This window comes from Grammomys surdaster, unplaced genomic scaffold (assembly GCF_004785775.1).
Source record: "Grammomys surdaster isolate TR1022 unplaced genomic scaffold, NIH_TR_1.0 320, whole genome shotgun sequence".
Lineage (NCBI taxonomy): Eukaryota > Metazoa > Chordata > Mammalia > Rodentia > Muridae > Grammomys > Grammomys surdaster.
Genome location: NW_021604739.1, coordinates 169,643 through 186,710, shown reverse-complemented (window position 1 = coordinate 186,710; position 17,068 = coordinate 169,643).

The window sequence follows — 17,068 nt, the reverse complement described above, 5'->3', positions numbered from 1 at the left end:
CTCTCTCTCTCTCTCTCTCTCTCTCTCTCTCTCTCTCTCTCTCTCTCTGATTTGTTAGAATAACTTACAGGCTGTGGTCCAGCTTATCCAACAATGGCTGCCTATAGATGAAAAATCCAGTAGTTGTTCAGTCCACAAGGCTTGATGTCTCAGGTGGTCTTCATATATACTGGAGTCTTGAAGAAGTAGGCTCTGACAGTGAAGGGATGGACTTGTTAACAATGTGAGAGCAAGCAGGCAAAGAGCCAAAGCTTCCTTCTTCTGTGTCCTTATATAGACTTCCAGCAGCAGGTGTGCTTAGAGGTGATTAGAGAAGAGAGGATTCTTCCTTTTGCAGGATATTCGATCACTCTCTGAACCCTGAGATTCTGTTGTTTACTAGAGAAAACTGTCTCTAGTTGTGGTGTAGCTCAGCCTTAGCTAACACCTTTAATCCCTCTGGCTGGAATACAGACACAACCTTTAATCACAAACAATGATGTGGATTAAAAGTGGATCTTCCCACTTCAAATTAAGCAAAAATTCATCACAGATGTGCTCCAAATTTTGAGTTTTAGTTCATTCCAAATATAGTCAAGTTGACAACCAAGAATAACTATCATGGTCCACCACACATCAGAATTATACTTTAAAAAAATAATTAACATAGAGAAAATCTTCTAGGAGGGAAATAAAATATACATCCTAAAACCCTACACAATCATATACTAGTATGCACAAAAAGTTTGAAATGTGGAGTGGTTTGTTTTGTTTTTGAGTTTTGAACTGTGAAGAGTGAAGAAAGCTTGTGGAACAGCAAAGGATTTGGGGATGTGGGGCATTCGAGATGTGGAGGATAGAGGGATATTGGCAAGCAAGGATACCGGCAAGCAGGGATGTGGGGATGCAGGCACGCAGGGATGCAAGCAAACAGGAATATGAGGATGTGGGGATGTGGGGATGCCTGTGTTCTTTCTGCTCTGGGCTGTGGGTGTGTGATAGTTTCAATCCCCACAATAATGAACTGTAACCTGAAACTGTAAGACAAAGGAACCCTTTCTTCTTGTCAGCACATTTTTATCACAACAGCAGAAAACAAACAGGAACACAAAACCTCCATATCTTAGCAGAGGGAAGAATTCATCAAGAAAATATGATTGTAAACATAGACGAACCAGACACTGGGGCTTCTAGTTTCATAAAACAAACATGGACATGATAGGTTAGATAGGCTGTGTGCAATAATAGTGGTTGATTACCATACCCCACTCTTGACTCCAGATAGGGTTTTCAAACTAAACATTAACAAAGAAAACACACAGGTGAACAGAGTATCCAACAAACACAGAATACACCTTTTCAGAGACCTTCTCTAAATAGATAACCCTATCAGCCACAAATCAAGTCTTACCAAATGCAAAAGGATCAAAACAAGTCCATATAACTTATCAGACCTTAGTAAAATGAAACTAAAAATCATGAGACAATAAACTACAAATGATACACAGAGGATTGATGGAAGACTGAACAATACACTAGGGAGTAACCAGTGGTGAGTCATTGATGAAATAAAGGAGGACATTAAAAAGTTCCTAGAATCAAATAAAAAAATGAAACTATAACTTCACAGACCCTTTGGGATAGATTTAAAGCAGTTCTAAGCAAACTAGTCTATAACTTTGAATGCTTACTTAAAAAAAAGAAAACAAAATTAACTTAGAGCCTAATGATGCACCTCATGTCTGAGAGAAACAAGAACAATTCAAAACCTAAACAGTAGATGCAAGAAATATTAAAGATCATGACAGAAATGAATGCAGTTGAGACTAAAGCAAAAAAATACATAGAATAAATCAAATAATTGGACATGGAAAAATAACCAAGTTTGATGAACATGTCTCTAATTAGCTAACAAAAAAAGAGAGAAGGCCTAAGTTAACAAAATTAAAGATGAAAATGAAGAGTTATCGCAGGTTTCATTGGAACTCAGTCATTGGGGAGTACTTTGAAAACATTCTTTAAAAAAGTGGAAGACTCTGGGGAAAATGAAATGAACAATATTAACTTCATTTTGGGGATGCAGATTTGGTTTGATATATCCCCAATTAAGATAATAAAGTAATAAAGTAATAAGGTAATAAAGTAATAAGGTAATAAAGTGCCTGAGTAGAAATAACACAATCACATCTGTGGATGCAGAAAAGAACTTTGACATAATTCAACATCCCTTCACGATAAAAAAAGATCCAAGGGAACTAAGAACAAACAGCTCAACACAGTAAAAAGCCATACAGGGCAACCTTATAGTTAGCATGATGCTGTATGGGAAAAACTAAATGAGTGGCCCTGAAAGAGAAAAGGAGGCATCCTTCCTCCCCTTTTACTCAAGACAGTACTTGAAGTCAGCCAGGGCAGTAAGACAAGAGGAAGAAATAAAAGGAAGCCAGATAGAAAAGGGAAGAAGTTGAATTTGCCATTTTGGTGGATGATGTGACCCTGTACTTAAAAGACTCTGAGTACTCTAAAGTCCCCTTCAAAACGCCAGTAGACCTCATCAGCAAGTTTGCCAAATTATCAATCAAAATAATTAAAAGAACCTTTAACCTAGGTACATAATTAGACTGTGAATAAGGAAAAAGTCTTGAGACTAGGCTGAGGTAATTTGCTCCAAATCTGTACTCTTCCAATTCCTCACAGTCATGAAGTTCTAACCTACTAGTCAGTCATGAACACTTGTTAATGCTCATAGTGTTTGTTTCTGAAAAGTTTAGGTCATGTGTCTTTAATCTGCATATTGGAATCTGGTAGGCCCATCCTACTAAGATTGCCCAATAGGCATCTTTTGTCCTAAAAGCTAAATTTCACTTCTCTAAGGTTCATACATTCCTGAAATGCACAAAAAACATGTCATTATGTCATAGCAGAAAAAAATACATGTTTTCTTCTGAAATATCATTCCCTGGTGAGATATAATGACCCTACTTTGTGGGTAGGAGGCAGCACTTTAATGCATCTAATGGTCCCTTTTGCCTTTGTTCTCATTTTCTGTTTGAAGGCTTCCAGAGACAGCATCTCATGCTGTTGTCCAGGGCAATCTCAAACTCACCATGAAGATCAGACTATCCCCCTGACTCAGCCTCACAAGTGCTGAGGTTACAGGTTTGAGCTATCATGCTCTCTCTCCTTACAGAGATCCTTTTCTGCCAATAGTGAGATTTGTCTGAGTATCAGCGGGATTTGCAAAACTAAATGAATAGCTGAGGTATATTCACTCTAATATGTTATCTGTTCTACCCCTGTGCCACCCAAGAAGGAAGGAGTCCTGGAAATTGTCACAGGAAAGATAATTGCTCCTTTGCTGTGTTCACAGGAGCTTCTGAATGCAGCTCTGGATGTTGATCACGACTCAACGCCAAGGTCAACATCAGTATAACGTCTATTTCATTGGCTTGAAATCTGGCAGGAACTATGCTCATCACCATCCAGGGCTTCCCCAAACTGGTTCCACCTCCTGGGAGGGGAAAAATGTATCTCTTCATTGAGTCATGGGCTTAGGGTAGAAGGGGATGATCTGGAAGGCAGAAAGGTTGAGCCGTGATCGTTCTAATGTTACTTCATGAAAGTAACTCAGAAGCCACAGATTGCAGAATTCAAAAACTGGCTGAAACAGTATGCTTACTGACCGTGGCAGGCAGCCCAGACCAAACTAGAAGGAAATGTCCAGATTCCCAGCATCAGAAATTCCAAGAGTTGTGTTGCCTCTGGGCCCTTACCATGAGGCTTATAGTGATGGCCGTGATAAGTACTGTTATCAGTCAATCACCTCACCAGCCTCCTGGTACTCATTGACTCACTGAGTATGCCTATTTGAGAGAGAAAAAAATCAAAGCATAGAAAATTCAAACAATTTCTCATGCTCTCAAACCAGTGAAGTTGGGGTTCAAATTATTTGAAATGAAAAATTCCATATCCTGTGTTCTATCCTAGCTGAAGTTTTCATATTAAAATGAACCAAGAAAAATCAATACTAGGCAAAGAAGTGACCTTTAATGACTGTCTAGTCATAAAGTGGAATCGTGTACTTAGCCTGTCAAGATCAGGATTTTCAAAGTAAGGCCATGCATTTCACAATTTTTGTTTATATTTTATTATTTGACAAGCTCAAGGTTGCCTGGAAACAACCAGCAGGAAAAAAAATGAAAAACCAATATCACATCTTTTTAAAAAAATACATACTTTTAATTGAATGTATTACTTGGATAGGAATTCTGGTGTCAAAACTCTAGTTTTCTGTGACCCTCAGAAAGCTAGCTTCTTTTTGTACTGACCAAATACATTTGAAATGACACTGTAGGGAGCTGGAGAGATGACCTAGCGGCTACTCTTCCTAAAGATCTGGGTTCCATTTCCAACACCCACATGGTGTTCACAACCATCTGTAACTCCAGTTCCAGAAGGTTCAATGCTCTCTTTTGGCCTCTGTGGATACTAAAAACACAAGTGGTGTATAACTACTCAAGTAAGCAAAATACACATATACCTAAAACAAAATAAAGTTGTTGAAATGACATTGCAATGCACAAAGTGTCCCAGAAATCTCAATAATGCTAATAAATCTTTGTGTTAGATGACATAGGCATGGTGGAAGACATCAGTTCTTACCTCATGTGCTTGCTACATGATTGGCTAACAGTACACATGTACTTTATTTATGGTGAGATACACCCTTGCAGACTCATCATAAGTTGAAAGTAGTGTAAATTGGAAATGCAATTGAGATTCCTCCCAGTACACTGAAAGTTCTAGGGTGGCAACATTGTAAGCTTGTTCATATGGCTTGTTTTATTCTGATCACGTGTCTGTCTGGGATTCTCCTAGCCCCTAGAGAGAGGGCCAGAATGCACATCTATAGCTGGTTACTTGGCCCCTATTGTTTGAGCTTGTGAAAGCATGGTACATCATAACTGAAGCTCAAAATGAAGTTGTGTGCCTCATAAGGTCACGAAGTGAAAAGAGGAATGGTTAGGTCCTGTCTCCTAAAGATTCCAGTCCCTCTCAATGGCACCAAAGTCTGATGACCAAGCCTTTCATACATGGTCCTTTGGGGACATGCTTAAAATGGAAACTATAGCAATATACACTATATACTGCTTTTACAGCATTAAAAAACTGAACATCATAAACCAAACATCATAAGCCAAAACACAAAAAAACAGAGGCCAGCTGGATAATGGTCAAAAGAAAGAGCAGATGAATTAACTCCACATAGGAAATGGAATGTGTAAGATAAGAGCTTAAAGCACTTGAAGAGTAGAAGGAAATTTAGGGTGGATGGATGGATGAAGAACATTACAGACAAAGAAAATGCACAGGCATGGGCAAGCTGGGGACAGCTGAGGGCTGAGGACCGGACATGTCAGTGGGCTGGACTGATTCTGGAGGAGAGCAGAAGACATGCCTGGAAAATGATGCAAGGACAATAATGGCATATCAGACAGAGCATCTGAGATCCTGACTCCTACGAAGGACAGAACCTTGGAAGGCTTTGGAAACAGAAATGCTAATGAGGCTTACACTTCTATGGAACTACGTACAGAAAGTCTCATTAGGGAGCTGTTGTGTCGTAAGGTTGAGAAGGTAGTCTGACTAAAGAAGAGGCAATTCAAACACAGAGAAAGAGAGATTGCACGAGACACAATGGCTATTGCAATAAAGTATGAAAGGCTTCTGCATGGTGCCAGGGAAGAAACGATTAGGCCTTTCTTGGGTTGATAGATATCTGAAGCAGACAATAAAGGGGGTAAGGAATTAAGGGTTAACCAGAGGGGCTGAGGAGATGGCTCAATGTGTGTCACAGTTAACTTCAGTTGTAGACTTGATGTGCCTGAGAAGAGGGAATCTCTGCCGGTGATTTCCCTCTATCTGGTTGGACTGGGGGCATGTCTGTGGGGCATTTTCTTGATTGCTAATAGATGTAGGAAGACTCAGCCCATTCAGAGTTATACAGTTCCCTAAGCAGGTGGGCCTAAGCTATATAGAAAAGGTAGCTGGACATGAACAGTAAAATAAACTATAGGCAGTGTTCTTCCATGGTCCCTGTCTCAGTTCTGCCATGGCTTCCCCACATGATGAACTGTAACCCGTGAGCCAAATAAACATCTTCTTCTCCAAGTTGACTTTAGTCACTGTTGCATCAAAGTGATAAAAAGCAGATCAGAATAGTGGATAAAGCACTTGCCATGCCCTCATGAGTACCTGAGTGTGGGTCCCTAGGGCCATGTAAATATGGATGCTGCAGCATATGTGTACAATCCCAGCACTCTCAGGGTGAGATGATAACAGAGACACAGACACAGCACCTGATCTCTCCCACCACCCAAAGGGAAATGTCCCAGGAAAAAAATAGTTTACTTTTGAAAGAAAAGAAAACAGCTCATCTGTATGTCCTCTGAAAAATACTGTAACTGGTGTCATGATGAGCTGGCCTAAGGAAGACCAAAGATGCTGTTTTTGCCACAACCTGTGGGATAATGTAACATGGAAAGTAATTTAGAGATAATCAATTTTCAAATAGCACTCTGGTGTCATTCTTTCACACTCCAATGCTAACACCTCCCACTTGACTGTGGTAGTGAGGGAAGTAATTTCCTGACAGCAAACAGCTGCTGACAGCCAGTGAAGGCTGATTCAGATGAGTGTGCATCCTCAGAAGCTCATGCCCATGATACATCAGTTTAGCATAAAGATAAGTGGGGCAAGGACACCAAACCTTCAATCTGTCCCTACAGCAAGACACACAACTCCATTCCTCTCAACTTCTTCACTTCTAAGACGAAGTGAAGACAACACTGAATAGTTTCAATTTGTGTCCAGGTCAACTGCTAATAGATGTTAACTCCTCCTGGATCATTGGAGTAGAAGCATCCAGAAGGAAAAGATTTTTGCGTATGAACCTAGTGGGGCAGGAAATCTGGGATGTGGAATTTTTATTACCATCCTTCAGATTCCCCTTTGTCGAGCTGGGTAGGAAACTGTTACCCCTTGCATGCTGAAAACAACTTATGGCTGAGAATCACGCTTGTATATATACCTCCCAGTATGCAGGTGCGGCTAGAGAGATTACAAAGATTCATCCTGAGTTGCTCATGAATAACTCACACCAAGCTGGCTAACCTGCCCTGTCAGGAAGCTTCTTCCCACCTATCTTACTGCATCTGTTCAATTATTTTATAGTTATATGTGTAATTTTTCACTATAAAAAAACGTAAGTGGGCCTCTGGGTAAGGTGTCAGATAGAGCTATCTTCTCTGAGATCCTTGAACATGTTTATAATTGATGTTTTGAGTTCATTATCTTATGTCTTCTCATGTGTCTTCCTGGGGACACTAAGAGTACTTGTAGCGGCTTGTGTTCTCATGCTAATTATGTTACCCAAAAACCTGTTTGCAGCGTCCTGCAGGTAGAACTAAAGAAAGCCTGTCCCCAGTTGATTTTGACACGTGTTTTTCCTATGGGATGTGAGTGTCTAGAGTTATGATGTTGGTTGGTGTCAGGTCCAAAGAAAACTCCAATTCCCCACACTGCAAAGGGCAGTCCATGTGTCCAGAAATGAGCTCAACCTGAACTATAGGGGGATTTCTGAGGTTTGGGCAAAAGCCAGCACTCCACAGGAACTTGTAAAACTGCTTCCCATCTGTTAAAAGGAGTCATTTCCCTTACCTCTGGGAAGAGGAGCATATGGCTCCGTTGACATATACCTGTGGCTGCACAATAAAGCCCACGCAGCCTCCAGACTCCCTCGGTGACTAATCCCAAGCACTTATTCTATGTTTCTGGCCCTTCTCACTTCCCCAGACTTCTCTCCTCACAGGTACCAATTTATTCTCCTTGTAACAGCAAGCAGTTCCCCCTGACTCAGCTATTCTCATTATTCACACGTTCACTTGCTCTCTTACTCTCTCCTGATGAGTCAGCATTCTCTAGAGAAACAGAAGTAAGAGATGGAATCTCTGTATATAGATATATAGAGAGAGGATGTACTAGAATAATTCACAGGCTGTGGTCCAGCTAACACAGTGATGGCTGCCCATGAGCAGGAGGTCCAAGAACCCAGCAGTTATTCAGTACACGAGGCTGGAAGTCTCAGCTGGTCTTCAATATACATCATAATTCATAAGAAGTCGGCTCTAATGCCAGTGAAGGAATGGACTAGCCAGTGAGGGTGACAGCAAGCAGGCAAAGAGCAAGCTTCCTTCTCCTATGTTCTTTATCTAGGTTGCCAGCCGAAGGTGTGGTCAAGATAAAAGGTGGATCTTCCCAGCTCAAAAGATGTGGATCAAAGGTTTATCTTCTCACCTCAAAGATCCAGACTAGAAATGAGTCTTCCCATTCCCAAATGATTTAATTTAGAAAAAAAAATCCCTCACAGGTGTACCCAGCCATTTGGGCTTTGTAGTTAATACCAGATATAGTCAACTTGACAACCAAGAATAGCTGCAAGTTCACCCCTTGTCAACTTGACACACAGTCACATCTCTTACATCATGATTCGTTTCTAAATGAGAACAGTAACTAGGTCATTATTACACCTAGCATGATCTAACTGTCCCAGGTATGATCACACTCGCTACCCTCTTGTTCTCTGCCTCTTGCTATCTTTCAATCTCCACTATTCTCTTCCACTCTCCAGCTTCCCCAGCCCTAGCTATGTTCAGTATGTCTCTGCTCTGGACCCTTCCAGATGCCTCTGGCTGTTTTATCTCTCTCTCTCTCTCTCTCATAACAACAATAAAAACCTTAACCATATTATGGGGTTGTCATGTTGGTAGTTTCTTGTTGAATTAAATAATTAATAAATACACCTCATTGTCACGTTTGCTACCTGCCTCAATGGATTTCATTACCAAATGAAAGATATACACATAGCCTTATATTTTGATATGCCTTAAACAGCTCAATAGTTAGGCCACTGGCTAACCTCAACTACCTCCCACTGATAATTCAGAGATACTAACTAAATTTTGTGTTCTATCTTGGCTGCTCTGGACCCAGGGGCCTGCCCAACTGGTCCTTGCTCTCCTGGCCCCTTCACATGGTAGCCATGCCTCTCTGCCCTGCACTATTCACGGGCATGGCATCTCTCTCCTGTTCTCCACACTCTCCCAACATGGCAGATCTCCTTATCCTTCTCCTTCCTCCCAGTCCCAAACCCAGGAATCCTGAAGTCGGCCCTGCCCAGCCATTGGCGGCCAGCATCTTTATTTACCAATCAGAACCAACTGGGGGCGTGGTCCCTCAGGGTCTTAAGTGTGCACTTTCTTACCCAAACAATTTTGGAGACCCAAATTAACATTAGAATATAAGCATTAGGCCAAACCCACTACAGTTTCTTTACTGAGCACTCTTAGGGATCTCTAATTACTGATAGGATAGTGCTTGAAATTCAGTCTTGTGGTGATTATGCATTCATGTGTAATTGGGGTATCAAAAATGGTCCCAGCTCAGCTAAGATTAGATGTGTTGTCTCAATAACACACACACACGCACACACACACACACACACACTCTGCTTAATGCCCTCAATACTGTTCCCTTTGTTAGGAATGGATCTGTGGTCTCCTCCATAAATGGTCACATGGTCCAGAATATCTCAGCATTCTGCTTAAGAGTCCAAAGTTGCTCAGTACCCAGCAAGCAGGGGCTATAGAGATGGCTCAGAACACTGGCTGCTCTTTCAAAGGACTTAGCTTGGTTCCCAGCACCCACAACTATCTGTAACTTCAATTCTTTGAGATCTGATGTCCAATTCTGACTTCTGCTGGCACTGCATGCACGTGGTGCACAGACACACACTCAGGCTCATACACACACTTGTAAAGTAAATAACAGCAAGCATACCCAGCAGGGTTTTTAATCCCAGCTCAGTGGGTCCCAAGCCTCATTCTGAGCAGAGAATTCAGTCTCACATTCTTCCAGGATTAGCTAATTCAAGAGTCCAGTTGCTGGGGAGAATGAAGTTTGTCTTAGTTAGGGTTTTATTGGTGTGTGGAGACATCATGATCTCTGCAACTCTTATGAAGGACATGTCATTGGGGCTGACTTACAGTTTCAGAGGTTTAGTACATTATCATCATGGCATGGCAGTCTGCAGGTAGACATGGTGCTGGAGAAGGAGCTAAGCGTTCTGTATCTTGATCACAGGCAGCAGAAGGTGATGCAGATTCCACACTGAATAGAGCTTGATTTGAGCATAGACCTCAAAGCCCCACCCCCACAGTGACAAACTTCCACCAACAAGGCCACACCCCCTCCATCAAGGCCACACTCCCTAATAGTGCCATTCTGTAGGAGCCAAACATTCAAACATTTGAATCTATGGGGGCCATACCTATTCAAACCACCACAAAGTTTGAAGTTATATTTTGATTTCAGGAAAATGTTGGATCAAGAGAGATTCTTGCCAAATGGTGACTCCACAAACTTCTTTAAAGACAGAACTTCCTGTTTTATGTATTTACCATGACAGAGACCACAGTGTGTTTCATTTACACTTCCCACACCTTTGCGGCTTTTTGTGTCGGCAGATGGTATTGGCTGCACTTCTCAATCTCTAGAGATAGGCCATGCTCGGAGGGCTCTCAGAGGCTTCAGCTGCCAGGAACCAGCAGGCATCAGAGAACTGAGAGCTGCCTCCTGCCTCAGAGACAACTCGAAGTGCAGTCTCATTTTTTGGGAATCTCCCTTCTTGTCTCTTAATTCAGGAAGAAAGAAAAGCAGCAAGGAGGTACAGCAAAATACTTTCCTCCACGGCCCCTGCATGATGTGTTGGGCTCTTCCTGTTCCTCCTCTAACTCTCTTGTCCTGGGGGTCATGACCATTCAATTCTAATGAAGTCCCAGCTGACTCTGTCCAGATGACTTTCTTGCTGAGGGCTCATTCCCTGCCCAGGTGAGCAGCCACTCCATATGGCCACACCTGTCTCTCTGTGTCTGCATTTACAACCCTGAAAAGCAGTTGAGTCTAGAACTTACATCTGCCTCCTAGTTGAAGAAAGTAAATACATTCTTGAATTCCCCTTTTAATTTCTGATTACATTTACAAGTGTTCCAGAAAAAGAACATTTCTGCAATGGATATGAGTGTAAAATTGCAGTTTCAATTTCCAACGTGATTTTATCAGGACCATCCATCCTCCCTCAGCTTCTGGCACCCAGGGGAAAGGCTCTGTTTCAACCGCTGGATAAGTTCTACCACACTCCCATTATGTTACCTGCAAATTACTAGGCTTTGAAGAAAGGGCTAAAATGCAAAGCCTCTTTTACAGCCACAATAATACTTTCACAATAGCCATGGTTTCATGAGCTATTGGAATTCAATATTAGCAATGACTTCTTGGAGACAGGAAGTACTAGAAATTGTCCTGTCTAAGAAAAAAAAATGGTCAATGTTTTTTTCTTTTTTTTTTTATTGTAAGAAAATTTCAGACAAGTATATAATGTGTTTTGACCAAGTCCATTCCAGCTCCTCCGATTCCTCCCCTGTCCTCACTACCGCTATCTGTTCCCAGTTTTATGGGGGTTTTGTTGTTGTTGTTTTGTTTTGTTTTGTGTTTTGCTTTTATTTTTTTTTACCCACTAATTCCTCTGTGTTGTATATTTCCTCGGAGATTAAACCATCCTATCCTTAAGCGTGAAGTAAACAACTCAAAATGGCTTCAGGAAGTCCCTGAAACTGACCAGATTCACTAGGCCCCTCCCTGCCAAAGTAAGCAAAAACAGCTGAGAATCCCTCTGAGACTAAAGGAACTGAATTTTGAGAAAGACTTTCAGACCAGCTGGCTAGAAGAGGTTGGGACCTGCTGCCTGCAATCTGTGTGGTGTGCTCCAGGTTTCTAGCTTCATGAGCTGGCTATCTTTGAGTCATTTCTGTTCCTATAAGTAATCCCTCACTCATTGCCTTAGTCAGTGTTCTATTGCTGTGAAGAGGCACCATGACCACGAGAACTCTTAACAAAGCATTTCATTGGGTTGGCTTACAGTTTTAAATATTTAGTCCATTATCATGTTGGGGAGCATGGCAGCATGCCAGCAGACATGGTGCTGAAGAGGCTGCTGAGAGTTTTACATCCAGACTAGCAGACACCAGACCAGCAGACAGCATGGAGGGACACAGACAGAGACACAGACAGAGAGACACAGACAGAGACAGAGAGACACAGACAGAGAGACAGAGAGAGAGACATTGCGAAGCTGCCTGGCTTGAACATTTGAAAACTCAAAGCCCACCCCCAGTAACATACTTCTTCCAAAAAGGCCACACCTCCTAATCCATTCAAATAGTGCTACACCCTGGTGTCTAAGTGTTCAAATCTATGAGTCTATGGGGACCATTCTCATTCAAACCATCACACTCATATTCCTGTAAGTAACCCTAATATAGCTTTATTATTTATATTATTTATTTATAGCTTATTGGTTCACCAAATTGGACTTTGGTGGTATCTGTCCTTTGGTCTGTCATGGGCTCCCTTTCTGGAGTGAGTAGTCAGATGTGCTGTGTCTCCCCAGGAACAGTTTTGTCATACAACATCCTGATAGAATGAATGTGCATGGATGTAGGGCCATCTGCTTGATCATAGGTAACCTCCTAGGGGCAGTATCCTTGAAAAAAGCTGACTCTTTCTCCAGCAGCCACCAACTTCCCATAGCTCCTCAGCTAAGGGTGAGACTTTGTGACCAACTCCCTCCTCCAACCTGGAATTTTGTCTAGGTTGAGATTGCCCAGGTCTCATGACTTGCTGACCCAACTGCTATAAATTCATGTGTGAACCTTCTCCATTATATCCAGAAAACATCGTTTCACTGTGGTCATCCGCCACATCTGGCTTTTATGACCTTTCTTCCTTCTCTACCAAGATGATGCCTAACCCCCTACAAGGGGTATGTGTGCTATAGATGGTCTCATTTATGGCTAATCATTCCTCAGGCTCTTATTCCCTGCCTGTTGACCAGTTGTGAGCTATGTGTTAATCACCATCTACTGAAAAAAAAAAAGTCTGTCTGGTGAGGTTTGAGACCTGCACAAACCTGGAGGTATTCATTAGGCAATTTGATACTATGTACATTTAGTAGAATAACAGTAGTAGGTTCTTCTCCAGGGCCTGTATCTACCAGATACAGACACAGATTCTTGGCCTTGTTAATGAAATGAGCCCTGTCTGCAAAGGGCCTTAAATTCAATCAGAAAGAGGTCAACTATTCTCATAACATTCACACAGTTATTGTATCCCTTTCTGAGTCAGTTACAACTGTCAGGGTTCATAGCTAGGAAAGATTATGTTTCTCCCTTGGCAGGGTACATAGACCTTTCCAGCTCTATGAAAGCTAGGCAGTAGGTATAACATTCTTGGCTAGTGTCAGCTTGATTCCTCACTATTCTATGCCTCAGGTATACAGGCTTTAGCAAGAGGGCCTTGCCATCTGCTTCTGGAGGGTAAATAAGAAAAATGGCAGTAACCTGTAATGTTCAGGAGTCTATAAGACCTTACCAACCAACAAGTCCAAAAGAGGTGAGCTATACCTGATGCCAGGCTTTTTATCTGATAGCTCATGGCACCCATTTTAGGTTAATTCCACTTAAACTGTACATGTATAATATATTTTAAAATGCTTTTACAGTCATAAATCTCAATGTGGGTTTACAAAGGGTTTTAGAGTTAGCTAGTCTTCTCCATATTCACCTCTCCACCTTGACCTTCCATCCCCCACCCCACTTAATCCTTCTGGCTCCATTATTCTGTATTCCCCTCCATACTTCCTCTCCTATTCCCCCTTCCTCTGAAAATCCCTTCATGCCTCCTTATTAATTTCCTGACTTTTGTGGGTAGTCCAATTCAAACACACATATGTAAAGGTTCAAAATTAGTGTCTCTACATGAGAAAGAACACATGGTGTTTGTCTTTCTGGGTCTGGGTTCTTCATTTAGTATAATGTCTTCTGGTTTCATTGATTTGTGTGCAGACATCATAATTCTTCACAGCTGAATAATATTCCATTACTGTAAATGTACCACATATTTTTATTTATATGGATATGTGCAGTTACATATGAAAGTAATCTCCAGCCAGTAAAACTTCTGGTAAGATTCAGCCACCCAGACACTAGGCTGTTCCCATTTCCTGACTCTTATAAATTGAGCAACAGTGACTGTAGATGAGCAGGGATCTCTGTAGTAGAGTTTAGATAATTTGGGCCATGTGCCCAAAACAGATGTAGCTGGGTCATGTAGTAAATCTACCTTTAGCTTCCTTGAGAATCTCTACACCAATTCCCACAGTGGCTTCAGCAGTTTGCAGTCCTAAGAACAGTGAACAGTGAATGGCTCCCTTTTCCACACATCTAGGCCAATTGTCTTATTTTCTTTCATTTTATTTTTAATCCTTAGCCATTCGGACCAACGCAAGATGAAATCCCAAAGTACTCCTAATTTACATTTCTATGATGGTTAAGAAAGTTAAACACTCAAATATATATATATGTGTGTGTGTATATATATATATATACACACACACATATATATATATACATATATATACTTCTTGGCCATCTGTGTGTCTTCTTTTGAGAAATCCGTTTAGCTCCATGCTCTAATTTTTAAACGGGTTGTTTGTTTACTTGATGTTTAGTTTCTGAGTTCTTTGCATGTTCTAGATACCGACCCTCTCTCAAACGTAGATGGTAAAGATTCTTTCCCATTCTTCAGGCTGTCTTCATTCAAATGGTGGTGTCCTTGGCTGTGCATAAGCTTTTTAGTTTTATGAGCTTCCCCTATTCAGTTGTTGGTCTCAATGTCTGTGCTACTGTGTTTCTCCTTAGGAAGTCTTTTTCTCTACCTATAAGTTGAACCATATTTCTTTCTCTTGTAACAGATTCAGAGTATTGGTCCTTATACTAAGATCCTGGTGGGCCCCTGTTACTGCCTCATTCGTTTTTATAGAGTTAACGATCTAATGATCGTTGTGGGACAAATAGAAAGAAGATACAAACATAGTTACTTTGAATGTAGCCCTCTATGAACACCTTCTGGGAGGAATCCAGGTCAAGAGATCAAAGGACAAGTTCAAAGCTAAGAAGGTCAAGTTGTGGCTTGCAAATTCAGTTCAGAAGTCTTCTGTGTATTAGCAGGACCCTGAGAGTCAAGGGGGAAAGGGATTCCATAGTTACCTGGTAGAGTAGGCATGTGGCTTCACTCATCCATTTACACAGACAATAATCCTTCATCGAGTTTACTGAACATTTACTATGTGTCAGATGGTGGTTCTCATGAAAGGTCTAAGTTCACAGCCTGGTGCAACTCATGTGGGTGTCCACTGTTTGTGTTTCGACAACAGTAGTCAATTGTCAGATACTAATAATTGTCAGATACTAATACTAATAATTGTCTAATACTTCCAAAGAAGTATTAGAAGATACAATAAATGTCACTTTGACTGGGCTTTGAGGTACAATCAAATCATCCCCAGGGAAAGTGATAGAGGCCCATCCAGAGCCCAAAGTCAGCTGTCCTCTGGCTTCTCTATGCATTCCTGGTCCCACAGATGCAGTGCACTGGGCACACCCCAGCAACAGAAACACGACGAAGCGCACAGCTTAGTAGCAAGACGGCCACATGTTCCAGACACTACTGTTTCAGACAGTATTCTGACTGGATTCCCAAGTCACCATTTAATTGAAAATCAAGTACAACCAAAGTCACCCTTGAGGGACAGAGGAATTCCTTGGGGAGATGGGAAGTTAGCAGAAAAGCAGTGTGCCTGTAAGTACCACGCAGCCAGCTTCCCTTCAGCACGGGAACAGATGGCAGTCTGTGGCAGAGTACCCACAGAAACACTCGGCTTGGCTTGTGTTTTGAGGTCAGGTTCTACCAAAAAGACATGTTGTGGCTTTAAACACTGGTGTGCAAGATGCTCACAATATGGAGGCTCAGGATGAGGCTGTCGAAAGACTCATGCTGTGAGCATATGCTTATTGTGAGGAATGCCTGGCACTCCCTGTATTTACATTGTACTTCTCTTGACTTTCTTTTGAATACTTAACAGTTGAATTTATTGAAGTTGCTGAGCATCTATACGATAAGCTGGGACTGAGAAAAGGACAGTGATGAAGCCGACTGGCATGTGTGGTGTTCCTCCGAGGACTGAGCGGCTGTGGGAATGCTGTCTCAAGTTTCCTAGATTTCCAGAGAAGCTAGAAGGGCTCAGGCTTAGTTTGTGTCAATAAGAAAGCAAAAGGCTTAGATCCCAATTGGTCTCTCCCTGGATCTCCTGCTACAGACGGATCCCTTTCTGGCCTTCCAAAAAAGGAGATAGAATTCTAACAAGGTGGTCGACTGCATCCTCCCTGTTTCCTCTTCCTGGAGAGTCCTCTAGAAAGATTTAGCACTTGGATTCTTCCTCAAGCCTGGCCAGAAGCACAAGGCCTTGGTAAAAGAGCTCCCCACTATTCTGTCAGTTCCATTGTAGACCCTGAGAAGGGTTGGATCAGCCCCTGTCATTCATTCCTGGGCTCTGAAACTGTATGTGCTGAGTCATTCCAATTTTGGTCCTCACTCATCTGCCTCCCCTCCTCTTGGACCATTTCTCACAAGTCCCTCTGGCCCCTGCTCAGCCCCATCTGCCTACTGGCCATTAGTTTCAGGCTCCATGCTTTGCCAGATGGGGGCAGCAGATGTGTTATTTTTTATTCCATTTCAACAGACAGAGCCAGCCAGCCAGGCTCAGCTTCATCAAAGAAGATAAATGGAGAGAGATCCCAGTAAAATCAGGTCTCACTCTGACAAGTTTGCCCACTAAGGTGATGGAGTAGCCTCTTGGTTGGGCACCAGGGATCTGAACTATAACAGCTTCCTGCTCAACAGAGACATCTGTACCTTACAAGCTGAGCTGCAGTGACCTGCACAGAGGCTAGCTACAGGATTAACAAGGATGCCTACTGTTCCATGGAGTTTGCTAACGAGTGGAGCTACTGGTTCTTGATCCCCTGACCATCTTTTAGAGAGGAAAGAGATGACCTCATCAAGCCTGCTGTCAATC